General features: G+C 43.3%; 1 pseudogene; it reads left to right on the forward strand.

Annotated features, from left to right (window-relative positions):
* Positions 1–24,094: 24,094 nt before the first annotated feature.
* On the forward strand, positions 24,095–24,996 carry LOC109698127 (transmembrane epididymal protein 1A-like; annotated as a pseudogene).
* Positions 24,997–25,653: the final 657 nt, after the last annotated feature.

The following is a 25,653-nucleotide window of genomic DNA, read 5'->3' on the forward strand; positions in this document are numbered from 1 at the left end:
GGGCAGTCTGGCTGCCTGGCTGGGAGTCCCTCAATTAAAACAGCCAGGACCCTGGGGAAGAGTCTAACAACTGTCAATTAAGGAGCCAACCCTCCTGAGTCCCAAACATCTCAGCACATTTACAGGGAAAATAAACTTTCAAAAGGGTGCTTATAACAAAGCTACCAATAACTGTGCTTTACCAGTTTTTAACAGCGCTCTAACAATGCTTAACTCCTGCCCCAAGGCCCCAGGGACAGGTGAAGTCCTACCACCTGTTTAATTCCCTTTGTCTTTTGTTCCTGATTCTTGAAAGACTGACAGAATTTCCTTGGCTTCTTCTTTTTATAGCTCCAATGATTTAAAAGTGTTTTAAGTTTTGTGGATGTTTGATTTTTGCAGTGCTAGGATGAACCTTGGCCTAGAAAACACACTGAGTCACCTCTCCAGTCCCATTTGGAAGTGTAACATCCTATTTCTGTTCTGGTTCAATAACTGCCAGAGTCTTAAAGTATTAAGACTCTGCTCATCTCTCTCTCTCCCTCCTCATAAATCTTTGCAATCACTCTAGATCCTTTTGAGAATTACTGCATTTCCGGATGACTAAGAGAGTCTTCCTGGCATATACCTACACGTTTGCTTCTCCCTTCTTTTCCCTTAGAGATAATGAAAATCAATGGTGCCGGTCTACTTGGAAGGAGGGGAGGACAACGGGCAGATGATGTAGGAGGAGACGTGCTCGCCCCCTGGCTGGCTCTGACTCGGGCCTGGCTCATTCGGGTCTGCACCAGCCTCGCTCGCTCTGCCCTCCCAGGGCTGCGCGGCGTCCAGCTCTCTGCACAGCAGAGGCTGAGCTGCACCTGATCTGGCACCTGGGATTTAATCCGTCTGCCCAAGCCGGAGTAGGGGACCTCAGGGAAGTTCAAAGCTCTCCCACTAGAGGGCAGTGGTGCGCTTCCCAGAAGAGACTCCCAGGAGCGTTTGCATTCTTTATCTGCCTGCGGGACCCCTGTCCGCATAGACTGGTTCTGCGCAAGGAGCGGAGGGTGCAGGAGCAGGAGGCCGGGTGCTGCTCTCAGTCCAGCCAGGGTGGGAGAGGCAGCGGATTCTTTTCACTACAAAAGACTAAGTGCACCCCAAATGGGCCCACCCATACACGTGCACCACCAGTGTCTGCAGAAGGCCAGACCCGCAGGAGCAGCCCAGTCAGGGAACCAGCGAAAAGCACGTCTGAGTGTGTGGCATGGAAATGAACAGATAGAGATGGAGACCTGGAACTCCCCGCATTCCAGCCCCAAAGCAGTTTTCTAGTGCTGCCACCTTCCTGAACACCCCCTCTCCAGAATCACTCCATTAATTACAGAAGACTTCTGTCAAAAGCACAGGTGCTAACCCAGTGACCCAGGACACTCCGGAGACTCGGTGGCAAGTTCACACAGATTAATTTTGCACCGAGGTGGGGTTGGGGGGAGCTCTTTTGGTCTAGGTCACTGGGTATATAGTTGGTCTTACCTCAAAGGCTATAAAAACTGTCATTGCTTTCGCTAATCCTTGCAGACACTGGCAGGAGTTTGGTCTGATTACATCTTTCACTAAACAGCATTTCGCTAAAACAATCACTTGGTTAAGGAGACGTCTGCTGGGTTCTACGCGGTAAAATTACTATTTTTTCCCTTAGTAATTAATCAGTATTTAGGGGAAAAGATATTTTGAGACTGTGAAATATACTGTTTCTTTTCAAACTTCTCGTTTCTCAGTGTCCTTGGTCTGCACTGGGGGCATCTCTTCTGGCGGTCATTGATGGTTTGGCTGCCCCTATCTCCCCATCTTACCATCTGCCGATGTCACTGTCCTAGCCCACCTCCCCTCACTTACTCAGTGTGTCACCTGCGGTGTCCTCCTGCACTGGTGATACTCAGTCTCCTGGGGCCCTCTTTCTCTTTTATTTAACCTTAGCTACTTTCTTCTTTCTCCCCCGTGGTAGGTTCTTTGCTAGCTATTTCTCTGTTGAATTCCCACATTCTCCAAAGCCTGAATACAGTGTCCCTTACCATTTTCCTAGGAATGACCAAGCTCAAACCTGAATCACTTCAACTGATGACTCCTCTCTCTAGATTTACCAACATCTCCACCTTGCAATCCTCCTCTCCCTTCCATCCAGTCTTAAAGAGGAAGGGCCTTTCTGAGGCCCACTGGGGCTCTGGAAGCAGCAGGGTAGGTCAGAAAAAGCACAGACCCCAAAGCTCCAAATCAGTCCATCAGAAGTGATTTGGAACCCAGTACTAACTTAGCCATAGATCCAGACTTTTTTTTTTTTCTGATCACCAGTGGACTTATTAGTTATGTTTGAATAGAAATGCTCATTGTTAAGGATTGTAAGAATTAGTGTTGATGTGTGACGTGACAAGTTCCTGAAACAACTCTGACGGCTCTCACATTATTCATAGTATTAGTGCCTGTGTCCTCTAAAAATGCTTCATGCCTCACCCTCCTTCAACCTCTTACTCGGAACTGGTTCCCTCCCCACCCCATCTTTTCAATAAGGTCAAACCCCTCTCATGTTCAATAACAAGCAAAGACCAAACCCCAAAACTGTTCTGTAAAGGAATCCACCAGCTCCCTCAAGTGCATCCAGACCTTGCCACGAAAGGAGAGCTCCACAGGAAGAGATTCCAGGCCTAACTGCCTGCTTCCTAGAGATTCTTCCAGGCAACAGGAATCAGTCATATTTTCTGGATTCCTGTTTCCAGTAGGAATCTCTGCTTTGGTTTCTTGAATTGGTAAATTGGGTTATTTCATCAATTCCAGGAAATTCTCAGCCATTATCTCTTCAAATATTGCCAAGACTCCATTCTTTCTCTTCTGAAACTCCAATTAAGCACACATTAGATTTGTCTCCCTGTATCTTCTATCTCATCTATATTTTCTGTCTTTATGCCTCTCTGGACTACATTCTGGATGGTTTCTTCTGACTCATCTTCCTTTCCACTGATTATTTGGTATTAACTATTCTGTTGAGTTCTTAGATGGGTTATGGTACTTTTCTCAGTTCTGCAATGTTTAACTGGTATTTTTAAAATCTTTAGGATTGCTTTCAAAATTTCCACATCCTTACATAAAAATTGTAATTTAGCTTTTATCTCCATGGATACAGTAAGCATTGTCTTATTACAGGCTGTACAGAGTAACTCCAGTGTCTGTGATTCCAGTGGGTGGGTTTCTATGGTCTGTGGCTTCTGTTGATTCTGCCTCATGCTGTTTTGTCTGCTGTGCCTCAGGTGCCTGAGTGCTTATTGGACATTCTATCTGAAGTGACTAGCTGGACAATTAATTTGAGACCCAGGATCTTCTTCCAGAGAGGCTCTTCCTTCCTTTTCCCAACACCTGAGGACATGAACAGATCAGGAACAGGAACTGAGAATCTTCTACAGGACCTCCCTCTGAGCCAGCACCCACCCCTTCTCCAGATGCACCCCTATGGAGTCTGTGCCTAGAGCAGAGGGTAGGCTTGTACTAGATTTCTACTTTGATGGACAATGAGGACCATGGTGTCTCCTGCTCTAGGAACTCCCCCAAAGCACTGCTCACTTCACATGGTTCACATAGTGGGCAGGGGGCAAGCAGCAGGTGACTCTCATATCTCCAGGACATCATAGAACTGGCCCAAAGATCTTGACCTGTTAGCCGCCTTCTCCCAGAGGATGAACACGCCTCCGATGAGATGCAGAGGTCCTTCAGCTCAGGACCTTTCCCATCTCTGCTCTACTCTATTAATTCCTCTCTCTCACCGCACTCCTAGTAAGGCTTTCAGCATTATTAACATGGTTTGCTGTCTCTTCTCACTTTGTAGTCATTTTTAGAAGGACAGTGGTTTATTCCTGAGTCTTCCATTGCTGGAAGCAGGTGACAGAGAATCTCACGCTTCCTGTACCACTTCTTTCCTGACTTGGATCCTTCCTTTTATTCATCCATACTTGACCTTTTCAAGGGGATTGCAGAGGGCAATACGGACAGAGATGTAGAATGAGCCCCTGGATATGACCTGGCCCATCTCGCCGACTCTCTATCATCCACCCCCAAGCTAGCTTCTCTGGTGTGAGAACTGAGCTCGCCACATGGTAGTGTGATATAGATCTGATCCCAAGGTCTCTACGTATGGGTGGACAGCTTCTTCTTCTTCTTTCTTTAATTATTCATTTATTCACATGATGACAGCTTCTTCTATGAGTGAAATTCTCCAACACAAGCCACCTGGGAAAGAAGGCTGTGTTTAAGTGGTTACATTAACCCAAACGTGCGTGATGCCTTCCCCACGAAGTCAGCTCTGATTCTCCTAACTGTACAGGGTCTCTCCCTGCCTTGTCTCATGCGACCCCCACATTACACCACTTGTTATATAGTCAAGATTTAGTGTACCTGTCATTTCTTCTCTTTTATTGTTGTGGCTGTTCTTGTTTCATTTTGTTCGCTTGGTTTGAAGAGGTTTGAATTATTCTTGTTTCTCTGTCTTTTGTGTATTATTAGTGTTGGCCTGCACAAAGACATTTCCTTATTTTATTCATTCCTTTATTCCCCTTTATCTCTTGTCCCTACTCTCATTCTCTCCCTCCACAGGTAACTTTTTAATTAGGTCAGTGGGTACCCTTGTTTGAATGTGCATATCCAAAATTTGTATTGTTGGTTTATGTGCATATACTTAAATTTTTATGTGACAGGCACTATCTAATATCTTATTCTGTTTCTTCTCTGTGTTTTAACATCCAACCATGTTGCTATGTGATATCTAACTCACCATGTCTGATTATCACATAATACCCCATCATGAGCACCTGTAGTGGACACTCAGGCTGCCCTTTTGCTGTGATGAAAATATTTATATGCCTTCCATGATGGGTCTGTGTGGGGATTCCCAATGATATATATCCAGAAGCAGACTTGCTAGACCAGAGAGTGTGCACACATAGGACTCAATTTGACCAAGTAGAGTCAGGCTTCTTTCAAGAGTGGTCACTAGAGGTGAGGGAGGGGATGAGGGAAGGGAGGAGAAATGACCCAAACATTGTATGCACATATGAATAAAAAAAAAAAAAGAGTGGTCACAGCCATCTACACTTCCCTCGGTGATGAATGATTGACATCTACCTGCACCAAGTCCTTCTAGCTTGGCCTTACCTGGCTTTCTTTCTTTTTTTTTTTTTTTCATTTTTCTTTTATTATTCATATGTGCATACAAGGCTTGGTTCATTTCTCCCCCCTGCCCCCACCCACTCCCTTACCACCCACTCCACCCCCTCCCGCTCCCCCCCCTCAATACCCAGCAGAAACTATTTTGCCCTTATCTCTAATTTTGTTGTAGAGAGAGTATAAGCAATAATAGGAAGGAACAAGGGGTTTTGCTGGTTGAGCTAAGGATAGCTATACAGGGCATTGACTCACATTGATTTCCTGTGCGTGGGTGTTACCTTCTAGGTTAATTCTTTTTGATCTCACCTTTTCTCTAGTTCCTGGTCCCCTTTTCCTATTGGCCTCAGTTGCTTTAAGGTATCTGCTTTAGTTTCTCTGCATTAAGGGCAACAAATGCTAGCTAGTTTTTTAGACATCTTACCTATCCTCACCCCTCCCTTGTGTGCTCTCGCTTTTATCATGTGCTCATAGTCCAATCCCCTTGTTGTGTTTGCCCTTGATCTAATGTCCACATATGAGGGAGAACATACGATTTTTGGTCTTTTGAGCCAGGCTAACCTCACTCAGAATGATGTTCTCCAATTCCATCCATTTACCAGCGAATGATAACATTTCGTTCTTCTTCATGGCTGCATAAAATTCCATTGTGTATAGATACCACATTTTCTTAATCCATTTGTCAGTGCTGGGGCATCTTGGCTGTTTCCATAACTTGGCTATTGTGAATAGTGCCGCAATAAACATGGGTGTGCAGGTGCCTCTGGAGTAACAGTCTTTTGGGTATATCCCCAAGAGTGGTATTACTGGATCAAATGGTAGATCGATGTCCAGCTTTTTAAGTAGCCTCCAAATTTTTTTCCAGAGTGGTTGTACTAGTCTACATTCCCACCAACAGTGTAAGAGGGTTCCTTTTTCCCTGCATCCTCGCCAACACCTGTTGTTGGTGGTGTTGCTGATGATGGCTATTCTAACAGGGGTGAGGTGGAATCTTAGCGTGGTTTTAATTTGCATTTCCTTTATTGCTAGAGATGGTGAGCATTTTTTCATGTGTTTTCTGGCCATTTGAATTTCTTCTTTTGAGAAAGTTCTGTTTAGTTCACATGCCCATTTCTTTATTGGTTCATTAGTTTTGGGAGAATTTAGTTTTTTAAGTTCCCTGTATATTCTGGTTATCAGTCCTTTGTCTGATGTATAATTGACAAATATTTTCTCCCACTCTGTGGGTGTTCTCTTCAGTTTAGAGACCATTTCTTTTGATGAACAGAAGCTTTTTAGTTTTATGAGGTCCCACTTATCTATGCTATCTCTTAGTTGCTGTGCTGCTGGGGTTTCATTGAGAAAGTTCTTACCTATACCTACTAACTCCAGAGTATTTCCTACTCTTTCTTGTATCAACTTAAGAGTTTGGGGTCTGATATTAAGATCCTTGATCCATTTTGAGTTAATCTTGGTATAGGGTGATATACATGGATCTAGTTTCAGTTTTTTGCAGACTGCTAACCAGTTTTCCCAGCAGTTTTTGTTGAAGAGGCTGCTATTTCTCCATCGTATATTTTTAGCTCCTTTGTCAAAGATAAGTTGCTCATAGTTGTGTGGCTTCATATCTGGATCCTCTATTCTGTTCCACTGGTCTTCATGTCTGTTTTTGTGCCAGTACCATGCTGTTTTTATTGTTATTGCTTTGTAATATAGTTTGAAGTCAGGTATTGTGATACCTCCTGCATTGTTCTTTTGACTGAGTATTGCCTTGGCTATTCGTGGCCTCTTGTGTTTCCATATAAATTTCACAGTAGATTTTTCAATCTCTTTAATGAATGTCATTGGAATTTTGATGGGAATTGCATTAAACATGTAGATTACTTTGGGGAGTATCGACATTTTTACTATGTTGATTCTACCAATCCATGAGCATAGGAGATCTCTCCACTTTCTATAGTCTTCCTCAATCTCTTTCTTCAGAAGTGTATAGTTTTCCTTGTAGAGGTCTTTCACATCTTTTGTTAGGTTTACACCTAGGTATTTGATTTTTTTTGAGGCTATTGTAAATGGAATTGTTTTCATACATTCTTTTTCAGTTTGCTCATTGTTAGTGTATAGAAATGCTAATGATTTTTCTATGTTGATTTTATATCCTGCTACCTTGCTATAGCTATTGATGATGTCTAGAAGCTTCTGAGTAGAGTTTTTTGGGTCTTTAAGGTATAGGATCATGTCGTCTGCAAATAGGGATATTTTGACAGTTTCTTTACCTATTTGTATTCCTTTTATTCCTTTTTCTTGCCTAATTGCTCTGGCTAGGAATTCCAGTACTATGTTGAATAGGAGTGGAGACAGTGGGCATCCTTGTCTGGTTCCTGATTTTAGAGGGAATGGTTTTAATTTTTCTCCGTTAAGTATAATGCTGGCTGTAGGTTTGTCATATATAGCTTTTATAATGTTGAGGAACTTTCCTTCTATTCCTAGTTTTCTTAGAGCTTTTATCATGAAATGATGTTGGATCTTATCAAAGGCTTTTTCTGCATCTATTGAGATGATCAAGTGGTTTTTGTCTTTGCTTCTGTTAATGTGGTTTATTACGTTTATTGATTTTCGTATGTTGTACCACCCCTGCATCCCTGGGATGAAGCCTACCTGGTCGTGGTGAATAATCTTTTTGATGTGTTGCTGAATTCGATTTGCCATTATTTTGTTGAGGATTTTTGCATCAATGTTCATTAAGGAGATTGGCCTATAGTTCTCCTTTTTGGAGGTGTCTTTGCCTTGTTTTGGGATAAGTGTAATACTGGCTTCATAAAAGGTGTTTGGCAGTTTTCCTTCCCTTTCTATTTCATGGAACAGTTTAAGGAGGGTTGGTATCAGTTCTTCTTTAAAGGTCTGATAGAATTCAGCAGAGAATCCATCAGGTCCTGGACTTTTCTTTTTGGGGAGACTCTTGATTGCTGCTTCAATTTCATTTTGTGTTATAGGTCTATTCAGGTGATTAATTTCCTCTTGGTTCAGTTTTCTTACCTGGCTTTCTAACAGTTGCCAGTCCGCTAAGTATAAATGCTATACATGGAAATAGACACTTTTACTTCTCTGATTATCAGTGGTTTGAGTGTCGTGTCACATGCATACTAGCTTTTAGGTTCTTCATCCGTTGCTTCCCTGTTCGTGTCTTTTGTCCATTTTTCTATTGAAGTTGATGAGGGTTTTTTCTTATTGATCTGCAGGAATTTTTTTTTATCATTTAGGATAATTTTTATACCTGGTCAGTTTTATATATTGCCAGTTAGCTTTCCTGTAATGTCCTTCATAAAATGAAAGTCTTCATTTTATGTAATCAAACATACTAAATTAATTGGTAATTTTCCCACATGATTTGAACTTTTGGGAGCTTTAAGAAGTTCACAGCTAGAGGTGTGGCTTAAGTACAGTGCCCATCTTCCAAACTCGAAACACTGAGTTCAAACTCTATAGCATCAACAACAATGAAAAGAAGTTCCACCAGGAGTGGTGGCTCACACCTGTAATCCTAGCTGCTTGGGAGACAAAGGAGGATCGTGGTTGAAGTCCAGACTGTTAGGAAAAACAAAAGAAAGCTCACAAGAAAAGTTTCACGTCCAAGAACAAGGTTTAATGACAGACTCAAGCTGCCAGGCTGGCCAGGGAAAGATGGCACAGCAGCCATCCTGGCCAGGTGTGGCCTTTTATGCAGGCAGGGAATGAGGAAGTGAGAAGCTTGCACTGGGGAGCTGCCGTTAGGGGTGGAGCTGCCCTTGGGGGTGAAGTTGCCTGGGGGAGGCTCCATTCTCAAGAAGTAAAGCCTGAGGATAAAATGGCCACCGATTCAAAAAATGGCGACATTATTGCTCTATCACAGAGGAGGTGAAAAGTTTGGGAACCCCATTTCAAGAAAAAAAGCTGGGCATGGAAGTGTGTGCCTGTCATCCCAGCTATAGCATAAATAGAAGGACTGCAATCCAGGTCAGGCATAAAGTGAGACCCTATGTCAGAAATAAAAATGGCTGACAAAGTGGCTCAAATGGTAGAGTGCCTACCTAGCAAGGCAAAACATCACACACACACACACACACACGGAGTAGAAGAAAACCTGTATTACATCCTAGGTATGTGAATGAACATTTTTTGGCAGTACTGGTGTTGAACACAGGGCCTTGCCTTGCTAGGCAGGCACTCTACTGCTCACACTGTGCCCCTTTTGTTCTGCTTATTTTTGAGATAGGATCTCTATGCTGGGCTAGCCTGGGCTGCCATCTTCCTATTGTGTTTCCCAGTGTAGCTGGTACAACAGGTGTGTACTACTGCATCCTGCCATTAGTTGAGATGGGATCTTGCAAACTCTCCATCCCCCACCCCCCCCACCCTCCACTGGCCTGAACTCCTGATCTCCAGCTCCCGAGTAGAATTACAGGCTTGTATATATTTCTTCTTTCACAGTTAGCTCTTAACTCCACTAGAGTACCCATTGTAAAAAGAAACAAGGTGACACTAAAGAGAATATTTTCTATAAAAGAGGAAGGCATCTCATCCCACAAACAATATTCACTTCAAACCCTGGGAAGCCAAGGGACTTTGTACTTTCAGAAAAACAAGGGGGCTGGTCCTCAACCTGACCCCACGCAGTCTACCACAGCAGCAGGTCTATGATGTAGGACAAAAGAGTGGGGATGGAGGACCTAGAGGAACAGTCAGTATCATGGAACAGAGGAACCCTGCTGAACTCAAAGACACTTCCAGGTGTCCCCTCTCCACTGAGAAAAGAGCTGCTTCCTCAGGCCCAGCAGGGCCTTAATCCCAGCTACTTGGGAGGCCAAGGTGTGTGGATTGTGGTCCGAGGCCCACCCAGGCAAAAGCCTCAGAAACTATCTGAAAAAAGTAACTAAGTTCTTTTGAGACTGGGGACATGGCTCAAGTGGTAGAGACTTGCCTACAAGTACAAGGCCAAGTTCAATTCTCAGTACTGCCCAAAAAAGAGAGTTGCTTCCATCTCCCTTGGCACAAACATCGTTCCCTGGAGACAACTGGCAGATCTGTAAAGCTAAGCAAGAACAGCTGTTGAGCTCATTGTCTGGGGAGCTGCAGCCCCAGAGACCCAGTTCAGCCAGCATCAAGAGCAGTCCCCACAGGAAAGAAGATACTACAGGCACAGCCAGAGCGGGAAGGCTCTGGCCTAGCTGGCTGGATCCTCCCTGGGTGGCCACTGAGGGTGGCAGCTGCAGAATCAGTGCCCAACAGCACATGGGTGGAACTTCTGTCCCTGACTAGCCACCTGTTGCCAGAGCAGCCACCAGAAATGATTCTCAGGTAGGTGGAGTCCAGTGTGTCTCAGCACAGGACCCAAGAGGACTCTGTGAGATCCTAAGGCTGTCTGTGATCAGGTGTGGGCTAAGATCCATTGAAGTGTGGCTTCCATGTTAATCAGATCACACTTGGCTCTAGGCTGGTGAGACCTGGTGTACTGGGCCATGGTCATAATACTGATGGTAATCGCCGTGGCACCTACCGCTCATATGCATTAGTTTAGTGCCAAGGCACACTTGGCACTAAAGGAAGCATGAGTGACAGTAGGGAAGCAGCCCTCCTCCTGTCCCCTTGGAGCAGCTACTTGAGAGTAAGCCTACCTGTTCACATGCCATTGGACCAGCATTGCGCTCCTGGAAGTGGGAAAGGGGAAGTGGGGCCTGGTGAGGAGTCCTGTGCTCTTCTCCTCAGGACTAGTGTCCCTGTCCTGCTGGAATGTGTTCTATAAAGGGACCAGTGAGGGCAGACACAGCAGCAGCGGGTACTCATGGGAGAGACGGGAGAAGCAGCTGCCTCCTTCATGTCATCCTCACTGAGTTCTGTCCCCCCAGGGACAAGGCAGATGTTGGCAGCGGGCTAAGAAGCCCCTGAGGAACTGGTCCTACTCCATGCACTGGTGCCTCAGTTCACCTGGTTTGGAATTCTCCCTGTTGAGTGTGTAGTGGCTATGAAAACCAGCGTGGCTAGCATATGAAGCTGTGGCAGGGTCTTAGCCATTGATGTAGGTGTTCAAGGTGTGGGGAGTCAGATGATCAGGACCTCACTGCAGAATTTACATGTGATGATGGTCCCCACTCACTGGAGACCCAGCCTTGTCACCTTCTACTGGCACCTGACCTTGGGGCTGCCACGATTGCACTCTCTCCAGCCTCTGGCACCATCAATGCTGCAGGTGTCGGGCATCCCTGTGCTCCAGAGCCCCAGCGATGGACAGGTAGCTGACTTTGGGTTGCAGCATGGAGGTATCCAGACTGAGCTGACCTTTTGGCCCCATGACTGACATTTTGAGGATGCCTGTAGGTGGGCAGACTGAAGTGTCCTGAGATCCAGGTTGGTTTCTTATATCCAAATTATGTTCTTTTATCCCAGAGGCTGTTAGGCTCCTGGGATGGCTTTCTTCGGATTGGTGTGGGGGTTCCAAACAACACCGTGCTGTGGAGGAGTGGAGGGAATAAGGATGACAGGTAGAAGAATTGTCAGGTGGATGAATCTTTCTAGTTCTCACTGGTGTGACTGCTATGAGAGTATATACGAAGAGTTTGTGAGGGGTGCCGTCTACACAGAGCTCACCATTGACAACATATGGGCATGTCTGCATTTCTCTTGGTCCTTCCTGAAAACTCTGTTAATAGATAAAAACCTCAACCCTGTGGCCATGACTGACTTCTGCAATACAGCTTCTGGGTGGGTGGAAGAACTCTTTATGGTTCTGAAGCGAGAGTTGGGGTGGACAGAAGTCAAGCCACATGCCTGTACAGATGGTTGCTAAAAGCCTTCTTTGTTCTTTAGTTTTTCATGTAAGCTTTAACAAATACAGAGACATGCACACATCACAAGTGTACAGCTCAATGGCTTTTCCTCAGATCACCTGGGTAGCCAGCATCCAATCAAGAAGTAAAATTTTATAAAATTGTCTCTTGAACATTTTTAAAAGCTTTAATAAACTTCAGTATTAAGAGAAAAAAATGTAGAATTTTGCCAGAAACCCTTCAGGGCTCCCCCTATGCTAACCATTAACCTGATTTTGTTAGTTTTTGCCAGTTTGGGGACTTTATAAGAAGAGAATAGACTCATGTGATATTACTGAAAGTTTTTTTTTTACTTTTTAAAACCTTTTAATTGACACCTAATTGCACATATTTTGGGGGGGGTTCGTATGATATTTTAACACATGTATACAATATGCGATAATCTTACATTAGTCAGCTTTCCATCACCATGACAAGATACCTGAGACGGACAACTTTCAAGGAGGAAAGATTTATTTCGGCTCATGGTTTCACAAGTTTCCGTCCATGGGCAGTTGGCCCCATTGAGTTGGGGCCTATGGCAAGGCAGAACACCATGGTGGGAATTCCATGGGGGAGCAAAGCTGTTCACCCCCTAGTGGCCAGGAAGCAAGGATAAAGAGAAAGAAAGGAAGGGGTCAGGGTCCTAGTATCTCCTTCTAGGGCATGCCCCCAACAACCTCACTTCCTTCCATTGGGCCCCCTTCCTGAAGATTCCACCTTAAGTAGCCCCATTAGCTGGGGACCAGGCCTTCAACACCTGAGCCTTTGGAGACATTTAAAAGCAAACCATAACAGATCAGATCAAAGATTGTCACAGATATCACCTCAGACATTTATCATTTCTTTATATTGAGAACATTCAAAATCCTCTCTACCAGCTATTTTGAAATATACAATGAATTGTCAACTAGTTACCCTACTATGCTACAGAATATTAGAAGGTATTTCTCCTATCCAAGTGTACCCCTGTACCCCTGCACCCCTGGACCTCTCTCTATCCTCCCTGCCCCCACCTTTTTCCAGGTCCTGGTAACCGCTATCCTACTTCTAGGAGATCAACTTTTTTAGATTCTATATGTGACATTTTGTCTTTCTGTGCCTGGCTTATTTCACTTAATGTATTGTCTTCCAGGCTTGCTCATATTGCTGCAAATGACAGGATTTCATTCTCTTCTGTGCTGAATAATATTCCAGTGAGCACATATACCACCTTTTCTTTATCTGTTCACCCACAGATGGACACCCAGGTCGTTCCCATTTCTTGGCTCTTGTGATTCATGCTGCAGTAAGCATAGGAGCACAGCTCCTATGATTTTGTTTCCTTTGGATATATGCCCAGTAGTGGGGCTCTGGATCAGATGATAGCTCTGTTTCTAGTCTTTTGAGACACTTCCATGCTGTTTTTCAGAGTGATTTACTAATTTAAATCACTATGAACAGTGTATGAGAGTTCTTCTTTCTCTACATCCTCACCAGCAAGTATTATCTTCTGTCTTTTGATTAGAAGCATTCCAACTGATGTGAGATGACATCTCATTGTGGTTTTATTTGCATTTCCCTGATGATTAGTGATGCTAAGCGGGGTGTGTGTGTGTGTGTGTGTGTGTGTGTGTGTATGCTGGGATTGAACCCAGGGCTTTCACGCATGTTAGGCAGGTGTTCTATCACTGAACTACATCCCTAGCCCAGAGCATTTTTTATATACTTGTCCGTTTGTATATCTTCTTTTCAGGGATTTCTATTCAGACAATTTGCTCATTTTAGCTGGATTAATTGGCATCTTGTTGCTGAATTGAGTTCATTCTCTATGAATAGTTGACAAATATTCTCTCTCATTTTGGAGATTGTCTCTTCTCTCTGTTGGTTGTTTATCTTGTTGTGCAAAAGCCTTTTAGTTTGATGTAACCTCATTTGTTAATTCTTGCTTTTGCTACCTGTACTTATGGGATCATATCCAAAAAAAAATCTTTACCAGGTCAATGCCCTAAAGTGTTTCCCCATGTTTTCTTCTAGGAGTTTCATCGTTTTTGATTTTACATTTAAATCTTTGATACATTTTGAGTTGATTTTTGTATATGGCAGGGGGTCTGATTTCTTTCTGCATAGTGATATCCAGTTTTCACAGTATGGTTTATTGTAGAGACCATTCCTTCTCCGATATATGTTCTTTCTCCAATGTATCATTGTAAAAATTAGTTGGCTTATAAATACATGACTTTGTATCTGTTCTACTATCCTATGTGTCTTATGCCAGCACCTTGCTGTATTTGTTACCATAGCTTTGTAGTATGGTAGGTATTAAGAAAATGTGTTCGGTTTGGTTTAGGTTGGGTTTTGTTGTGTTTTGAGACAGGGTGTTGCTACATACCCTAGGCTGGCCTCAGAATCCTCCTGCCTCAGCTTCCTGAGTGCTGGGATTCCAGGTGTACACCACCACACCCTGCTCTTTTTAGTAGATTTTGAAGTCAGATAGTGTGACACCTCCAGTTCTGTTCCTTTCTTTATCTAAGATTATTTTCTTCATGGGTCACTTTTAGTAGTGTAGACATTGTGACAATATTAATTCCTCCAACCCATGAACATGGAAGGTCTTTCCATCTTTTGTATATCCTCTTTGACTTCTTTCATTGGTGCTTTACAGTTTTCAGTGTAGATCTTTCAATTCCCAGGTCGTTGTTTTGTTTTGTTTTGTTTATTTGTTTGTTTGTTTTTGGCTGTTCTGGAAATAAAACCCAGGACTCTGCAGCCTGCTAAGGCAAGTCCCTACCACTGAGCCACATCCCCAGTGCAAAGGATTTTTGAGAGCAGAAATATCGTCAGTAATACTGACGATGTTACTTTGGCATGATGCAATACTTGATCATCATCCTCACACATATAATAAAGTCTGCTGTGCAAACAAATGCCATTTGTAAGTGGTTTGCTTTTGTTTCCCAGATGGTAGAAGTGGAATAAATGAAAAGAGGCTGAGTCTCCTCTCTGGTTAGTACAAGAACGGAGCACAAGAAACTGTTGCAAAAAAGTGTTTGCAAATGAGGTACCACCCAAACACACTCAGACCCTCGGAGCCAGGTGGGTGGGAAGCCCCCACGCTGTGGAATGTTCAGAAACCTTGGACAGAGAATTGGACTTCCTCCAGTGTGGGGGGCAGGGGCTCAGTCAACTTTATATACTTTCAAAAGACAAAATGACCTCTGTTAACATCTGGATTACGAACTAGATAAGCATGTCATTTCATTAGAGAAGATGAAAGAACAAGTCATCCCTATGGACATATGTTAGCCCTACTCAACATTAGCTGGCGGGTTATTCCTGCGTGATTTATACCTGCATGAGTCAGACTGGAGCTGAATCAAATGCAGCCTGTGTGAATGTGGATATCGGTACAGACCAGAATAAAACCCCTTCTGGTAGTGGTTGCCACTCGGTCACTTATTCTGAACTATTGCTGCTAGAGGCAGAAGTTCTATAAGGGCATGGAGAAGGCTTTCAGGACCAGTACTGGGCAGGAGACAGACCAAATATTAAAGGCAAGTAAACAATTTGTTCTCCAGTAGCAATAAAAGTTGAAACCAGAAAAGCAGCCAGCTGAGCCTCCCAAGGGAACAGGGAGCCAACTCCAGGACCCTCCCTGCCAACAATCATCTGGGGGAGGGGCAGTTATGAGGTGCCTGTGATAGTGGCATGTTAGAATCACCAGGGCATGTCTCATTCTTCACTTTTTTAAATCGTGGTAAAATATACATTCTTAACATAAACGGTATCATTCTTGGGTGCACAGTTCAGTGGTATTAAGACATTCACATTGTTGTGCATCCGTCACCACCGCCCATCTCCAGAGGTCTTGCATCTTCTCAAATGGAAACTCTGAACCCATTGAGTAATAATTCCCCATCCCCCGTCCTGCAAAGCCGTCAAACTGCCATTCTACCTGATATCTCTGTGAATTTCACTACTCTAGGGACCTTATATAAGTGGAATTACACAGTGTTTGTCCTTTCGTGTCTTCAGGCGAAGCTTAAAAGCATGAATACCCATGCCTAGCCCTAGGCCAATTTAGTCAGAATTTGGCGGGGGTGGTGGTGGAGAGGGGGGGTGCTGAGCCCCAGGATTAGTGTTATTTTTTAAAGCTCTCAATGTTTCTAATGGGCAGACTTACAAACAACTGAGGGAGGGGGCCTAAGTCAGATTTACTGTCTGGAAATCCTCCCTCCCAATAACAGCACAGCTCAGCACCTGCTGCTTGATACCTGAGACTCCTTTATCTGTGGGCAAGTCTGGAGCCTCTGCTTTTCCCGCTGGAGATGAGAGGCTCCCCATGACTGATTGAGACATCACAGCGACTAAAGCTCATCTGCTAAAGATTAGTCTATCAGTCACCAAGTGAAAGTGATTAACAGACAAGGTCTCCTTTTGAAAACCAGAAGGTTCAGAGCAGTGGACGATTAGTGACCACCGATTTGGGAATGGGGAGAGTCAGACACACTAGGGACTGGTGGCCACATTTAGTGTGGGCGGTTGATAAAAGTTAGTTTTGTTTACCTTTAGTTGCTCCTCAGACAAAATAGGAATTGGGAGGAATTTAAGACCAGCACATCTGTGCACTCGCCTCGTTTGCTGGAATATGGCCACTCAGACATATGGTTCCCATCAACTGTATTTTTGCATGATTCCTGAATCCCCTCCCCCAGGTTTTTTTTTTTTTTTTAACTGCACTGACTTCATTACAAAGGAACTTTACTTACATGGGTTCTAATTGAGGCATGACCAGTGCCTTACTCAAGGAAGAGCTTCTATTTCTTATTTCTGCAGAACTAGCAATATATAAAAATGATCAGCTAGATCTAAAACAACGGAATGACAGGAAGACTTCCCCATCAAATCATGATGTTGGTTCACCGTATAGAAGAAGGGAGGGACAGCAGTAGGCTTGGAAAGATTTGAATGTTTCATTTACTTATTTTTTTTAAAACCTTGGAAATGAGCAAGACAAAATGTTAACACTTAATTATAAATTGGCATTTTTTGTGTTATATTACTCTTTGCACGTGTCTTTGTGGGTTTTGGTGTCTTTAAAAGTTGTCAGCCAGGCCATTGGTGGTGGTACAATCCTGTAATCCTAACTACTTGAGAAATAAAGGAGATCTAGAGGATCGAAGTTCAAGGCCAACTCAGGGAAAATGTTTGTGAGACCCCTTCTCAATCAGTGGCTGGGCTTGGTGGTGTATGCCTGTCATTCCAGCTATTTGGCAAAGCACGAATTGGAAGATCACAGTCCAGAACAGCCCAGGCATAAAGTGCTGGGGGTGTAGTTCAAGTGGTAGAGAGCCTGCCTAGCAAGTGCGAGGCCCAAGTTCAACCCCCAGTAACAGCAAAAAAAAAAAAAAAAAAAGCCAGCCAGGCATGGTGGTGCACAGGAGGATGGGGCAGGATGATGGTGAGTTTAAAGCCAGCCTGGGCTACATAGCAAGACCCTGTCTCAAAAACAGTTGTCAATATTTCATATCAGTGTATGTAAATAACTAGGCACATAAATATACTTGTATAAAGAAATATTTTAATGACTGAGAAGAGCACTTACAAGGTATTTCATACTAACAACGTTATCATAACATAAAAATAGCATAGAATATTCGAAAAACTCAAAAAAATGGAGACACAAACATTTCCCATAAAACTACCATTCAAAAAATGCCACATTTTGATGTCTTCATATGCAAGCCTTTTCTCCACATATTAAATAATTACAGAATTGATTTCAAGTTTTCAGATAGCTTCTGACTGCAAAAATAATACTGTTCATTGTAAAATGCCAAAAAAGGTAGATAAAGAAAGACAAGCGACCTATTACCTTACTACCTGGAGTGCCCTATCACAGTCATGATGACAATAAATAAAGTCCAATTCTGGCTAAGAAAAGAACATTACTGGGTGTTATGGTTTGACTATATCCTCTCTGAGATTCAGGTGTTGCCAGTGGGATAGTTGAGAGGTGAGGCCACTAGGCTCCTCCCTTAGGAATGCAATTAGGTCCTGTACAAAAGGGTCTGGTGAGGGGAGTTCGCCCTTTGCTTGTCCACCATATGGGGACACAGAATTCATTGGTTTTTTTTTTGCCCTTCCGTTCTCCATGTGAGGATGCAGTGAAAGACCTTCATCAATGCCAACACATGGCTCTTGGATTTCCCAGTCTGGAGAACAGTGAGACAACAACAAACACGCTTTGTAACTACAACCACTGAAACAATTGGTTTCCTCATCTCCCCATAAATACTTGTGTCTGACGGCTTTGTTGTCAGAATACTTAACCTTTTCAATCTGGTGTTCCCTAATTTTTTCCCCTCAGATAAACTCTTAAAAACAAATGACAACATTTAAACATATCAGTTAACTTCCTTTCCAATTATGAATCAAGTAAAGATTTCATTTAAAAAAATATGCTGGGGGAGCTGGTGGAGTGGCTCAGGTGATAGAGCGCCTGCCTAGTAAGCGTGAGTCCCTGATTTCAAACCCCAGGACCACAAAAAATAAATAAATAAATAAACCTTAAACAAACAAAAAAATTCGGGGTACGGTGGTACACACTTGTAATCCTAGCACTCTGTAGACTGAGGCAGGAGGATCAAGGAGCAAGGCCAGCCAAGGCTGCATAGTAAGACTCTTTCTCAAAAAAACAAAAACAAACAGCAACAAAAAAAGAATAGCTGATCCTAAGACTCACAGCACACATCAAGAAATGAAGAGCCAGCACAGTGGTGGGACCGTCAACACTCAGGAGGCTAAGGCAGGAGAATCATTTAGCCTAGGAGTTCAAGGCCAGCCCGGCAGAATAGTAACAACCCTTGTTAAAAAAAAAAAAAAAATCTATTCCTTAAAATTACCCAGTCTCAGGTTTTCTGTTATTGCAGCTAAGATACTGGATGATTATAGTAATATAAGAAAAAAATAGATGTTAAATCAAAGTTTTACAAGAAGAGTCAAGTGTGCTTGTTCACACCAGTAATCCCAACCACCCAGGAGTCCCAGCTACTTGGGAGGCAGAAAGCAGGAGGATTGAGGTTCGAGGCCAGCCCAAGAAAAGAGTCATCAAGATCCCATCTCAACCAACAAGCTAGGCATGGTGTCACACATCTGTAATTCCAGCATCCATAGGAGGATTGTAGTCTGAGGCCAACCTAAACAAAAATGTGAGACTATCCAAAAAAATAACTAAGCAAAAAGGGTTGGGGGTATGGTTCAAGTGATGGAGGTCCTGAATTTCAAACCCCAGGACAGCACCAAAAAAAGAAGTTTGGCAAGAAGGCTGGGGAGTAACACAGTGGTGGAGTGCACGCACAAGACCCTGATTTCAATCCACAACAGCAAAAAACAAAATTACAAGTTCCAAATTATATATTAGTAAAAGCTTTATATAGCAAGAAAGGCTGGGAATATAGCTCAGTGGTTAAGTGTTAAGTGTTTGCCTAGCATACATGAGGCCCTAGGTTCAATTCCCAGTACTGCAAAAAAGAAAAGAAAAAGAAATGCTTATTTAGGGTGAAGTGGCTCAAGTGGTAAAGTGCTTATCTAACAAGCATGAGGCCCTGAGTTCAAACCACCAGTACTGACAAAAAAAATTGTATCATCTATATAGCAAGAAGATGTAATAATTATAAGCATTTACTTACCTAATAACAGACCCTCAAAATAGGGCTGGTGGAGTGGCTCAAGTGGTAAGAGAGCCTATCTAGCAAGTGTAAGGCCCTGAGTTAAAAAAAAAAAAAAAAACCACCAAAAACAAAACAAAAAATCCTCAAAATATGTGAAGCAAAAATTGATAGAATTAATGAAAAAATAGGTCCGCAATAATATGTGGAGACCTCAATACCCTACTCTCAATAGTGGATAAAACAACCAAAGAGAAAATAAGTGAGGAAATAGAGAACTGCAGATCTGCAGACACACACAGAACCGTAGCAACAACACAATGCATGTCCTTCCTAAGGGCACAGGGACAGCACCCAGAACAGACCAGTTTAGATCACAAATCAAGTCTCAATGTATTTTAAAAAATAGATTTATACAATGTGTCTTCTCCAACTACAATGGGGTAAAGTTAGGAACCATTAACAAAAAAACTGGAAAATTCATAGATTTGAGAAAATTAAATAACACACTCTTAACTCATGGGTCAATGCATTGGTCAGCTCAGGATGCCATAACAAAATACCATAGACTTGATGGTTTAAACAACACATATTTATTTCTCAGCGTTTTGGAAGATTGAAACTCCAAAATCAAGATGCCAACAGATTTGGTTCCTGGCGAGGGCCATCTGCCTGGCCATATTGCCTGTTTTCTTACTGTGTCTTCACGAGGTAGAAAGTGAGCTCTCTTCTTCTGATAATGATGCTAATCCCTTCGTGGGATCACACCCTCATGATCTTATCTAAACCTAATTACTTCACAAAGGCCTCACCCTTTAAATGCATCACATGGAGGAACGAACGAGCTTTATGAACTCAGGGAGAAGAAGAGCACGAACATTCAGTTGGCCACCTCACAGCTTATGTACTTCTCACATGGAAAATATATTCATTCTGTCCCATCAGCACAAAAGCCTTAACTCATTCCAGCTCTGACTCTAAGATCAAAAGGCTCATCTCAGTATTATCTCAGTCAGAATATGGGTGAGATCTGGGATAGGGTTCATCCTGAGACAAAATTCCTTGACAGCTGTGAACTGTGAAACCAGGTAAGTTGTGTGCTTCTAAAATACAATGGTGGGCCATAGGCTAGACATTCCCCTTCCAAAATGGAGAAAGCAGAAGGAAGAAAGGAACAGCAGACCCAAGCAAGTCCAAAAGCTAGCAAGGCAAATATTATATTTTAAGGCTAAAGAATTATCCTCTTTAGTTGGATGCCCTGTCCTCTGAACCCACAGGGTAGGGGTCCCACCACCATAACTTTTCAGGGCAAAAACAATGCCACCCTTGCCAGTTGGAGGGCAAGACTCCAAGTGGCCACATTCTTCAGGCTCTGCGCAGCTGCAGTTCTGCCTATTAAAACTGACAAGCCAGATATGGTGGTACACACCTATAATCCTAATTGGGAGATGGAGATGGAAGGATCAGAAGTTTGAGGCCAACCTAGGCTACATAGTAAGATCCTGTCTCAAAAAAAAAAAAAAAAACCACTAAGGTGATAGTGTCCTTTCTGAAATCAAGGAGGCAACCCTGATGATTCCTGGTTCACCTACAGGAGCCATTCTGTGTTTGCAACTGGAAGGTGAGAAGTGGAACGAACAGCCTTTCTTCATTTCATCTCATGTCTGTCCCTTTCAGCTCAAACTGACAGTGTTCTGCAGAGTGGCCCATTAGGTCTAATGCTCCCACCCATACCAGTCTCCTCTTCAAAAGTTGTTTGGCCACAGCCCTGGTGCTCTCTTCAGAACATGCTTTCCCACTGTTTGCAACATGAGTAGGCTGAGGATTTTACAAACCTTTCAAGCTCTGGTGCCTTTCTGTTTAGCAATTCCTTCTTCGTATTTCCCTTCTCACTATAAACAGTCAAGAGGAACCAAGTCACTCTTTTAACACTTTGCTCAGAAATTTCCTCAGCTAAATATCCAATTTTATCACTTGCAAGTTGTACCGTCAACGAAGCACTAGAATATGAACACGATTCAGCCATGTTTTGAGTCACTTTATAACAAAGATGGCTTTTCCTCCATTGTCTGGTGACACGTGCCTCATTTCTGCCTGAGACCTCCGAGAATGGCGTTTCCCATCCACATTCGTATCAGCATCCTGTTCAGAGTTGTGTGTTTTCTCAGAAAACAGAAGCTTTCTGGTGAGGGCTCACCAGAATCACTACTAAAAGTCAGTTCAGCCTAGCATACACAAGGCCCCAGTTTGATCCTCAGCACCACAGTAACATTTTTTAAATCAGTTTGAGGCAATTGCATCTTTTCCTAGTATGCACCTCAAAACTCTCACAACCTCTACCTACTGCCCACCTCCAAACCTCCTCCACATTTTTAGGTATCTGTTACAGCACACCTCACTTCTGCTACCCAAATTCTGTCTTCGTCAGCTTGGACTGTTACAACGAAATATCATAGAATGGGTGTTTTAAACAACAGCCATTAATTTCTCATAACTCCGGAGGCTGAAAATCCAAGATCAGGGTGCCAGCATGGCTGGGTTCTGGTGAGGGCTTCCTGCAAGGCTGCAGATGGTGGCCACCTTCTTGCTGTGTGCTCCCAAGGCCTTCCTCAGTGTGGGCTCACGGACAGCCTCTCTCTTCCTCTTCTTTAAGAGCAACAACTACATCTTGGGAGTCCTACACCCATAGCCCCTCTCAGCCTAATTGCCTCCCAGAGCCCCCGCCTCCAAATACCATCACACTGGGAGTTCCAACACATGAATTTTGGGGAGTCACAATCATTCAGTCTGTAACAAGTAAGATGCTGATTTTATTATTATTCGTTATCTTTTTTTTTATTATTCATTATCTTAACAGTGAGACTTACTATCTTAAATTTCATGTTTGTTAGGCATTTGTAGTTTTTCTTAGTAAGAATAGTTACTTTATATCCTTTACCCATTTTTCTACTGAGGTATTCATTTTTAACTTTTTTTTACTTGTAAGAGCTCTATATTGTCAGAAGTCTAGTACTTTGTTACATAGGGGGTAAAATTTTATAATTTTTCTTCTGAAATGTTTTAAATATAATTTTTAAAAATTTATTAGGATATAATCATTGAATGAGGGGATTCATTGTGACAATTCCAAATAGACTTACATTTGACATTGGTTAGATCACCCACCATCTCTCCCCCTTGACCCACTCCCCACCCTACTTAAAGCAATTACAAGAGGTTTCTTTGTTCTATTTCATGTAAGTATACAAAGTCCATCCACCATATACCCTCACCTTCATCTCCTTCATTCACCTTCCCCCACACACAAATACCTCCCCCACTGTACCTATTTTACAGTCCTGTCTTTCATTATTAAGTCGATGTTCAAAGAGGTGTCTCAATGTATCCCCACTGTATTTAACTGTAATTTTAATAAATAAATATAATGTTAAAATTTCCTTGATAACAAAAACTTTCAAAAATTTAAAATAATTCTTCTATCTTTTTATGATTTGGGCTTTGGTATCATTCATATAAATACTCAAACAATTTCAGAATCAAAGGAATTTAGCAAGGAATACTAGCAATAGCAAAAGTAAAATTATTAATACTCATTACCATTTGTTGCATATTTACTGCATCTCAGACACTTAACATACATCATTCTATTCAATATTCACAAAAAAAACTATGACATGGCTGGCAGAGTGGCTCAAGTATTAAGAGTGCTTGCCTAGCAAGCATAAGGCCCTGAGATCAAATCCTAGTACTGAAAAAAATAACTATGATGCAATTACTATTCCCATTCTATAGATTAGAAAACAGAGGCTCAAGAAGACAAAGTAACTGTCCCATGGTCATGTGACCTGCAAGTGCTGGAGCTGGATTTCAATCATTTTGCTGTGAACAAACTCTGGACTGTGTAAGAGCAGTAGACCTGGGTCCACGCTCTTGCTCTGCTAGCTGCTAGGTCTATCACTTTGTGCATGTTTCATCATCCCTCTGAGCCTTAATTTCACCTGTTTCACCATACCTACCTCATAGAGCTGATGAGGAATTTACATGAGAGAAAAATAGATAACATGCCTGGTACCAACTGCCACTCCCAGAATCAGCCCTCTGTTCTTCTTTGCCCTCTCTCTGCAGGGCTCGAGTACTCCTGGAAAATGAGCTGCCCAGGAAAGAAAGGTCAGAACAGCATCTGAGGTACAGATGCCTGCAGAGAATGTGGAGTCTGAAATCCCAGATTCGGCAGATTTCAGCCAGGAATCCAATAATATAACTGAAGCCCTCTCTCACAGATGTCCCACCCTGAGAGTTGCACAGTGTCTGCAGAAAGGATACTCTTTTCTGTGTGTGTAGGGACAGGCCAGGCTCAAGAGGCCAGGTTCATGAGGCCCTTGCTTTGTGGTTCAGAGGTTTGGGAGGCAAGCCAGTGAAGCTGCCTAATGGCCAGCTCTCTTCCCATCTATCATGACACACACGAAAGCCATGAGAAGCCTCAGAGGACACCTGCTGCCAGCTCTGATCTTCCTCTCCTTCTCAATCTACTATTCAGTGTTGGTGTCCCTAGCTCTTCTCTGAAGTCAGAGGATCCTCAAGCCACCTCTGTCCCCACGGGAGAAGCGAAGATACAGGTGGTGGCAGCAGGTACCACTGGAAAGAATAGTGAAGGTGATTATCACTCTTCCTGGCATCTTAAGTGAGTTGTCTTTCCCTGGGGACAAGCTGGCTGGTGACGGTAGACTGGGAGGACTCTCAGCAGCCATTTGTGTTCAAGGACAGCCATGTATTGGTTCTTTCTGTTCAGTGGCGTGGTAGGCATTGTAAGTCAGTCATGTCTGGCCCAGCAGAGTTTGAAGCTGGAGCGAGCAGCCCTGGCCTTCTACATGTTGATGCCTATGATGGCAGCCCACACTGAGAACAAGGATGCCATAGAGATCCCAGTGCACGTGCTGTTCATGGTGCCTGCCTTCCTGGTAGCCCTGGTATTCAACATCGAGGTCTGGATCACTTGAGCATCCCCCACTCTGGGTGCTCAGGACCTAGGTGGCTCTGGTGCTTAGCAACTGGATGCTACAGCTCTATGTGCTCATGTGTGTGCCCCGCTCTGGACAGCCCTGTTGGCAGACAACCCCTCGGACCTGGCCTTCCTTTCCATGTTCTTCTGCTGGCACCTGGGCTTAGGGGCTGGCACGCTGGCTGCCACTTATGGCCTCTGCAGCCTCTGGCATCATCACTGCTCCTGTGGGACAGAGGCCTTGGGTGCCAGGTACCAGCTGTGCCCTATAGAATCCAGTGGTGACAAGCTAAGGAAGCTCCAGGCAGAGACCATGATGCAGGATGGAGGTGTCTGGGAACAGAATCTTTTTGTGCTTTGCCTTTTGTTGTGAGGACTTAAAGAGTGCTCACTGTGTACACAGCATGAAAATTGTGTTCCTTGACCCCATATAGCCAGCTCCAAGGATGACTTTTTATCTATCACTCTGTTCTCCCTGGGTTTGTCTCATTCATATGCCTCCTGGCATTCACACGTAGAGAACAAGTAGAGCTTTTCTGTAACAGCTTTTGGGATCCAAGAAGATGGAGATGAAGGAGAGCTGTTGGAGACTCAGTGTATCTGTCTTAGGGCAGAGTTAGTGTGGGCCTGCAGCCAAAGTGTTTCAATTTATGAAAGACAGTGGGTCCATTAGTGCAGAATGTTGAGCTGTCTTCTTCATTTCTCTGCTTTTTATTCACATTAAGCATAGCAAGAGAGATAACTTGGGTAGCTTTAAAAAAAAAAAAAACTAACTGGGTGCTAGTGGCTAGTGGCTCACACCTGTAATCCTAGCTCTTCAGGAAGCGGAGATCAGGAAGATTGCAGTTCGAAGCTGGCCCGGACAAATTGTTCCCAAGACCCTATTTTGAAAAAAACCATCACAAAAAAAGGGCTGGTAGAGCAGTTCAAGGTGTAGGCCCTGAGTTCAAAATCCCCCACCAAAATAAAAAGCTAGACTGAAGAAATTTACTTCTGTCTACTGAGAAAGAAAGGGGGGAGGGGTTGGTGG

The sequence above is a fragment of the Castor canadensis genome, chromosome 5 (genome assembly GCF_047511655.1).
Source record: "Castor canadensis chromosome 5, mCasCan1.hap1v2, whole genome shotgun sequence".
In the NCBI taxonomy this organism is placed as follows: Eukaryota; Metazoa; Chordata; class Mammalia; order Rodentia; family Castoridae; genus Castor; species Castor canadensis.